The sequence below is a fragment of the Aotus nancymaae genome, unplaced genomic scaffold, assembly GCF_030222135.1.
Source record: "Aotus nancymaae isolate 86718 unplaced genomic scaffold, 86718_ANA_hifiasm-v0.15.2.pri h1tg000051l, whole genome shotgun sequence".
In the NCBI taxonomy this organism is placed as follows: Eukaryota; Metazoa; Chordata; class Mammalia; order Primates; family Aotidae; genus Aotus; species Aotus nancymaae.
In genome coordinates this window covers 24,443,930-24,451,921 of record NW_026988465.1, presented here as the reverse complement: position 1 = coordinate 24,451,921, position 7,992 = coordinate 24,443,930, and the positions used below count along the sequence as shown (strand labels likewise).

The 7,992-nt window shown below is 36.9% G+C and overlaps 1 pseudogene; it reads right to left on the bottom strand.

Moving 5' to 3' along the window:
- Positions 1 to 221: 221 nt before the first annotated feature.
- LOC135269254 (RNA-binding motif protein, X chromosome-like) lies at positions 222 to 1,476 on the bottom strand (annotated as a pseudogene).
- Between the last annotated feature and the right edge of the window lie 6,516 nt (positions 1,477 to 7,992).

The window sequence follows — 7,992 nt, the reverse complement described above, 5'->3', positions numbered from 1 at the left end:
CAGCTAGTTTCTTTGTATAGGCAGAATGATTCATCTCTCCATTTTAGATGGCTAGATGTTTTGTGGAAGATCTTAGAATTGCTTGCCTCACTTACTGGGAAAAATCATATAGGAAGTGGCCTTTAGGGACACTTTAACTTGAAAAGTTACAACACTAGTACAAGTCTTAACACATTTAACATTTGCTTGTTGAAAAGCAATGTCATAAAGTCAAATAATATTAAACATGTTTTACTTTTTTCCTCACAAGAACATAAACATTATGGAGGGGAACTTAACAGGGAATTTTAAAAAAGGTAACACAATTTTTCTTTTTAGCAGTCCTTGGGTAGTTATGACAGAATAGTTTCCACTTTTTGTTTGTTTCTTTGAACTGGGATTTTGGTCCAAAGTTTTGTTTGTTTCTAGTATCTGCTTCTGCCTCCCCCTCTATCAGATCGGCTTCCTCCATGGCCACCACCTCTTGGTGCTCCGCGGCTTGAACTGCTGTAGAAATCACGTGGAGGAGAGTACCCCCTTTCCATATAAGGGGGAAGCCTTCTTTTTTGTCTGCCAACCCGATCACAACCACTTGAGTAGAGATCACTTCGGCTGCTTGAGTAACTGTCTCGACTTCCACCATATCCGTCACGTGAGCTGCTGTAATCATCATAGCGACTGCTTCCACCATAAGATGGCGGGGCCCTCGTGTACGTGGAGCACTACATGAGTTACCATAACTCTCATATGAATCTCTGTAGGAACCTCCACTTGGATTATCTGAATAGTCACGATCACGACCATATCCATCTCTATCGCTATAGCCTCTTGATGGATAGTCATCATGTGAACTGCAATGACCATAGTCACGATGAGTATAATCTCGTGGTGGTGGTGCATAATTTCTGGTATCACAAGAACTTGGGTAATCTCTGCTGGAATAGCTGTCTTTAGTAGAATACCCATCATCTCTTGGGGACAAATAACATCTCTATGAGAAGGCAGCGGTTCTCTTCGAGGTGGACCTCTGTAACTATCTCTTCCACGTGATACAGGAGCTCTTCCTCCCATTCCACTGCTGCTGCAAACTGGTCCTGAAGGTGCAGATCTCTTAGGAGGAGGACCCCCACTTCTTGGTGGTGGTCCTCTTTTTACTGGGAGTGGTCCTCTGGAAGAACTCATGTTAAAATTCATGGAATATCCACCGTCATCCATGTGTCCTCCCCGTGAGGGAGGTCCCCTGGTTCCTCCACTTCCTCCTCTTCCACTTCTAAGACCTCTTGGAGGGCCTCTACTTCTTGGAGGTGGAGGTGGCCCACGTCTACCACTTTCAAATGATGGTTTGGCGGCTTGTTCCACTTTGATGGCTTTTCCATCTAATGACTTTCCATTCATGTCTCTGGCTGCATCCTTAGCGTTTGCTGGGCTTTCAAACGTGACAAAAGCAAATCCTCTTGATTTGTTGGTTTCATGGTCTTTCATCAAGAGTACTTCCACTATGCGTCCATATTTGCCAAATACTGCTTCAAGAGCTTTCTCATTTGTTTCCGTATTAAGCCCACCAATGAAGAGTTTTCCTGGGCGATTTGCTTCAACCACTTTTTTTTTTTTTTTTTTTTTTTTTTGCCGGTGAGTTGGAGGGGCAACAATGTGTTCAAGCTCCAACGAGCTCGCCGAGAGGGGCTTCCTAGCAGCTTAGCACCAAAAGCGGTTGCCGGGTCTGAGCACCAAAACAAGAAGCTGTGCAACCAAAAGCTGTTTCTTAAAAAAAAAAAATTGACAAACCTTTAGCCCAAATAAGGAGAGAGACAACCGACATAAATAAAATCAGAGATAAAAAAGGAGACATTACAATCAATACTACAGAAATTCAAAGGATCATTAGAGGCTACTGTGAGAAACTATCTGCCAATAAATTGGAAAACTTTGAAGAAATAAATAAATTTCTAGACACATACAACTTACTAAGGTTGAACCATGAAGAAATTCAAATCCTGACAGACCAATAACAAGTTACAAGATTAACACCATAATAAAAAGTCTCCCAGCAAAGAAAAGCTTGGGAACCGATGGCTTCACTGCTGGATTTTACCAAACATTTGTAGAAGATCTAACATCAACCCTACTTAAACTATTTTGAAAAACAGAGGATGAGTGAATACTTTCAAAGCTAAGGAGATAGACCCCAATACAATAGTAACTGAAGACTTCACACCCTCCTTTCAGCATTGGACAGATCATCCAGGCAGAAAATCACAAAGACACACTAAATTTTATGAGGCTACTATTACTGTGATATCAACGCCAGACAAAGACACATAAAACAAAATTACGCGCCAATAACCCTGTTGAATAATGAGGCAAAAAATTCTCAACAAAATACCAGCAAACTGAATTTGACAACACATTAAAAAGATCATTCATTATGACCAAGTGGGATTTATCCCAGGGATGCAAGCATGGCTCAATATATGCAAATAAGTGTGATACATCCTATCAAGAGAATGAAGGACAAAAACTAATCATTTCCATCGATGCTGAAAAAGTATTTGATAAAATTCAATATCTCTTCAAGATTAAAAATTATCCTTAAAATCTAGCTATAGAAGAAACATACATCAACACAATAAAAGCCATGTATGACAGACATACAACTAATATCATACTGAATGGACAAAAACTGAATACCTTTCTTCTAAGATCTAAAACAAGACAAGGATGCCCACTTTCACCACTGTTATTCAACATACTACTGCAAGTTCTAGCTAGAGCAATCCAACGAGAGCAACAAAAGGCATTCAACCTGGAAAAGAAGAAGTGAAGTTATCCTTGATTGAGAACTAAAGACAAAAAACACATGATCATCTCAGTAGATGCAGAAGAGGTTCTCAATAAAATTCAATATCCCTTTCTTTTGAAAATTCTCAAGAAACTAGGTGGTGAAGGAACATACCTCAAAATAGTAAGAGACATCTATGACAAACCCAAACATTATACTGAACGGGCAAAAGCTGGAAGCATTCCCCTTGAAAACAAGCACAAGACAAGGATGCCCTCTTTCACCATTCCTATTCAACATAATATTGGAAGTCCTGGCCAGATCAATCAGGCAAGAGAAAAAAATAAAGGGCATCTAAATAAATAAGGAGTCAAACTAAACCAAACATCACATGTTCTCATTTACAAGTGGGAGCTAAATGATGAAAACACATGGAGACAAGGAGGGGAACATCTGACACTATGGCTTACCTTAGGGTGGAGACTGGGAGGAGGGACAGAAGCAGAAGGAGTAACTATTGAGTATTAGGCTTAGTACTTGCATCATAAAATAATCTTTACAACAAACTTCCTTAACACAAGTTTACCATATAACAAGCTTGCACATGTGCCCCTGAACCTAAAATAAAAGTTTTAAAAGGAGAGATTCACTTCTTGAGAGATTTTTCTGAGCTCCAAAGCAGAGTGCAAGTAATCCTAAGAAAAGGTGACACCTTTTTAAAAAAGATAATAATAAAAAAAAAATCCTTGTTTGCAGATGGTATAATCTCACATTTGGAAAAACCGGAAGACACCACCAAAAACCTATTAGAACTGACAAATTCAGTAAAACTGTAAGGTATGAAATCAACACAAAAACATGTTGCATTACTATGTGCCAACAGCAAACAATCTGAAAAATAAATCAAGAAAGTAATCTAATTTACAAGAGCTACTAATAAAATTTTATGCATAAATTTAAACAAAGAAGTAAGGCCTCTACAATAAAAACTGTAAAACATTTATGAATGAAATTGAAGAGGACACAAAAGAATAGAAAGATATTACATGTTCATGGAGTAGAAGAATCAGTATTGTTAAAAGGGGCATACTACACAAAACAATCTGCAGATTCAATTCAATCCCTATAAAAATACCAGTGACATTCTTCAGAGAAATAGAATAACAATTCCAAAATTTGTATGGAACCACAAAAGACCCAGAATAGCCAAATCTATCCCAATAAAGAAGTACAACACTGGAAAAATCACATTACCTAACTTCGAATTATACTACAGCACTGTATCAATCAAAACAGCTTGATGCTGGCCTTACAAAAAAGACATATATACCAATGGAATAGAAGAGAGAATCCAGAAACAAATCCATACATCTACAGTGAACTCATTTTCAACAAAGGTGCCAAGAACATATTCTATGGAAAGGACAATCTCTTCAAAAATTGTGCTGTGAAAACTGGGTATTCATATGCAGAATCATAAAACTGAACTCTATCTCTGGCATATACAAAACTCAAATCAAAATGGATTACAGACTTAAATCTAAGACCTCAAACTATGAAACTACTACAAGAAAACATTAGGAAAACTCTCCAGGACATTGGACTGGGCAGATTTCCACAAGCACAGGCAACCAAAGCTGAAGTGGACTGATGGGATCACGTCAAGTTAAAAAGCTTCTGCACAGCAAAGAAAAGAATCAACGGAGTCGAAATAGAACCCACTGAACGGGAGGATATATTTGCAAAATATCCATCTGATGAATAATTAATAACCAGATTATGTAAAGAGCTCAAACAACTTAACAGGAAAAAAAATCTAATAATCTGATTTGAAAATGGGCAAAAGATGTGAATAGATATTTCTCAAAAGAAGACGTATAATTGGCAAGCTGGTATATAAAAAGGTGTGCAACACTATTGATCATTAGAGAAATGCAAATCAAAATTAAGATGAGATATCATTTCACCTCAGCTAAAATGGCTTTTATCCAAAAGACAGGAAATAACAAATGCTGGTGAGAATGGGGAGAAAAGGGAGCTCTTGTACATTGTTGGTGGAAATGTAAACTAGTGCAACCACTATGGAGAAGGGTTTAGAGGTTCCCAAAAAACTAAAAATAGAACTATCAAATGATCCACCAATCCACTGCTGGGTATATACCCAAGAGAAAGGAAATTAGTATATCAAAGACATATCTGCACTCCCATATTTATTGCAGCAACTATTCACAATAGCCAAGATTTGGAAGCAATCTGAGTGTCCATCGACAGATGAATGGATAAAGAAAATGTGACACATATACGCAGTGGAGTACTCTTCAGCCAGAAAAAGAATGAGATCCTGTCATGTGCAACAGTATGGATGGAACTGGAGGTCATTATGTTAGGTGAAATAAGGCAGGCATCAAAAGACACACTTCACATGTTCTCACCGATTTGTAGGAGCTAAAAATTAGAACAATTGAATTCATGGATACAGAGAGTAGAAAAATAGTTACCAGATGCTGGGAAGTGTAGTAGTTGTGTAGGGGAATTGGGGATGGTTAATGGGTACAAAAATATAGTCAGATAAAATGAATAAAACCTAGTATTTGCTAGCAAAATGGGGTGACTACAGTCAACACTAACCCAAAGGATTATAAATCATTCTGTTATAAACAGACATGCACATGTATGTTTATTGTGGCACTCTTCACAATAGCAAAGACTTGGAACCAACCCAAATGCCCATCAATGAGAGACTAGATAAATAAAATGTGGCACATATATACCATGGAGTACTACATGGACATAAAAAGGATGAGTTCGTGTCCTTTGCAGGGACATGGATGAAGCTGGAAACCATCATTTGCAGCAAACTGACACAAGAACAGAAAACCAAACACTGCATGTTCTCACTCATAAGTGGGTGTTGAACATTAAGAACACATGGACACAGGGAGGGGAACATCACACAGCAGGGCCTGTCAGGGGGTGGGGGTTACAGGAGGGATAGCAGTGGGTCGGGGGATTGGAGAGGGATAGCATTAGGAGAAATACCTAAAGTAGATGACAGGGTAGTGGATGCAGCAAAGCACCATGTCATGTGTATACCTATGGAACAAACCTGTATGTTCTGTACATGTACCCTGGAACTTAAAGTATAATAAAAAAATAAATAAAATATCTAAAATAAAATTGGATGGTTTGTAACAAAGAGAAAGAATAAATGTTTGAGGTGATGGATACCCCATTTTTCCTGATGTGATGATTATACATCATATGCCTTATAAAAATATCTTATGCACCTTGTAAATATATATACCTACTATGTACCCACAAAAATAAAAATCAATGAAAATACAAATAAATTTTTAAATCCCACATATACATTGAAATAACTATATCAAAGGGCCACAGGAGGTAACTGAAAGAGCTCCCAGTGGCCAAATGGAAAAATTTGAGCAACAAAATTAAGCAGTATTATATTAAAACCCAAAATAAACATACATAGTATCCATAAGTCCATAAATACATAATTGATGTATCTATAAATACATAATGGAATAAATTAATTAAATGGGGAAGAAAGGGCAAATCTTCCATGCAGAATGATTCTAAATAATTTATGTAGACAATCTTTCCTCAACGAGGGGGAACATAACTTCTCACGTTGTAAGTGTGGTCTGTATATAGTGCCTTTCTTCCAAAGAGTACAGCGTGGAGAGGAGGAAAACAGTAACTTTACAGTGAAAAATCCTGGCAGACACTACCTCAGCCTGGTGATCAAGGTCAACATCAACAGCCATAAACCATGCTGATGGTACGTATCCTTCAGACGATCAGGTGAAAATGGCACTTTGCCTCTGTGATCTTCCCCCCAAAAAATGGTAAGGCCACTTTAATCCTGAGGGAAACCATCAAATAAATTTCAATAAAAAGGCATCCTATGAAACATCTGACCAGTAATCCTCAAAACTGTCAAGGTCACCAAAAACAAGGAGAGTCTGAAAAACTGTCATAGCCAAGAGGAGTCTAGAAAGACAATAATGACTAAATACAACGTGGAATCCTGAATGGGATCCTAGTGGAGAAAAAGGACTTTAGGCAAAAATTGTAATAAATGTGAATAAACTGTAGATTTAACAATAACATGTCAATATTAGTGTATCAATTGTAACATGAGATGTTAATAGAAGAAACTCGTGTGTGCATGTGTGTGGTTTAAAGATACATGTAACAGTAGTAACACTATACAAAGAAACTAAAAAAAACTAAAACTAAAAAAAATAGTGATTACCTAAGGGGAAGAAAGAAGGCTGTGATCACTTAGGTGTTTTCTGGGGTGCCTATAATGTATTACCTAATCTGAATGAGTGACAAATTGGTGTTAACACAGGCATTTGGTTTAGTAATATTCATTAAGCATGATTACTATATGTTAAGCCTACATATCTATTTTATATACTTTCATCACTATAAAAGTATAAAAAAAGAGTGGAATGAAATATACTGAAATAATAAAGGAGACTGTCTCTGAGGTGAGATTATGGATTTTTATTCTTTTTCCTACTTTTAAAAAATTTTTAAATTTTTTCTACAATAAATATAAATGTTATTTATAATCTTATAAGTTCAGCTTATTAAAGAAGGAAAGAAAAGCAGACTCTCAATGAATATTTGCCGAGGAATAGCCTTGTTCTTTGCATTTGTAGCTTTATGTTGTGCTAAAAGCTGAAGGGAAATATACTAGTTATGGTCATTTAGTTGCATACCAAATGGAAATGTATGGTAAAGCATAATGCCTGAAAAATCTAGAAATGCTATATTATAGTTTTCTATAAGTCATTCCAATGCTTTAAAATCATTTTCATAATTCCCAGTTTGGAAACAAGCTAACAACCAACAAAAATACAGTGACTTTGGAGAAGACACGAAGACCCACAGAAAAGATGGCAAAAAGTTGTTTATCATTTAACAGCCTCCATTTAGAAGCAATTAGGTATCTGGCCTTGTGCTTTCATTTGTGATGTTAACTATCAGAGGAGACATTATATGTGAAATAGATGAAAACCTTAGCCCGACTTTGTGCAGGCATTTCAAAGAAGCCACTCCATGAGATGTTTACCCTTAGAGAAGTCTAACATTGGATAAATTTTTTCCTTTTTTTCGATCATGTGTGACTTTTTATAAGTCACATAGGCCTCCCTGGGCCTCATGTGTTCACCTATAAAATGAGCCTTTGGAATAAATTA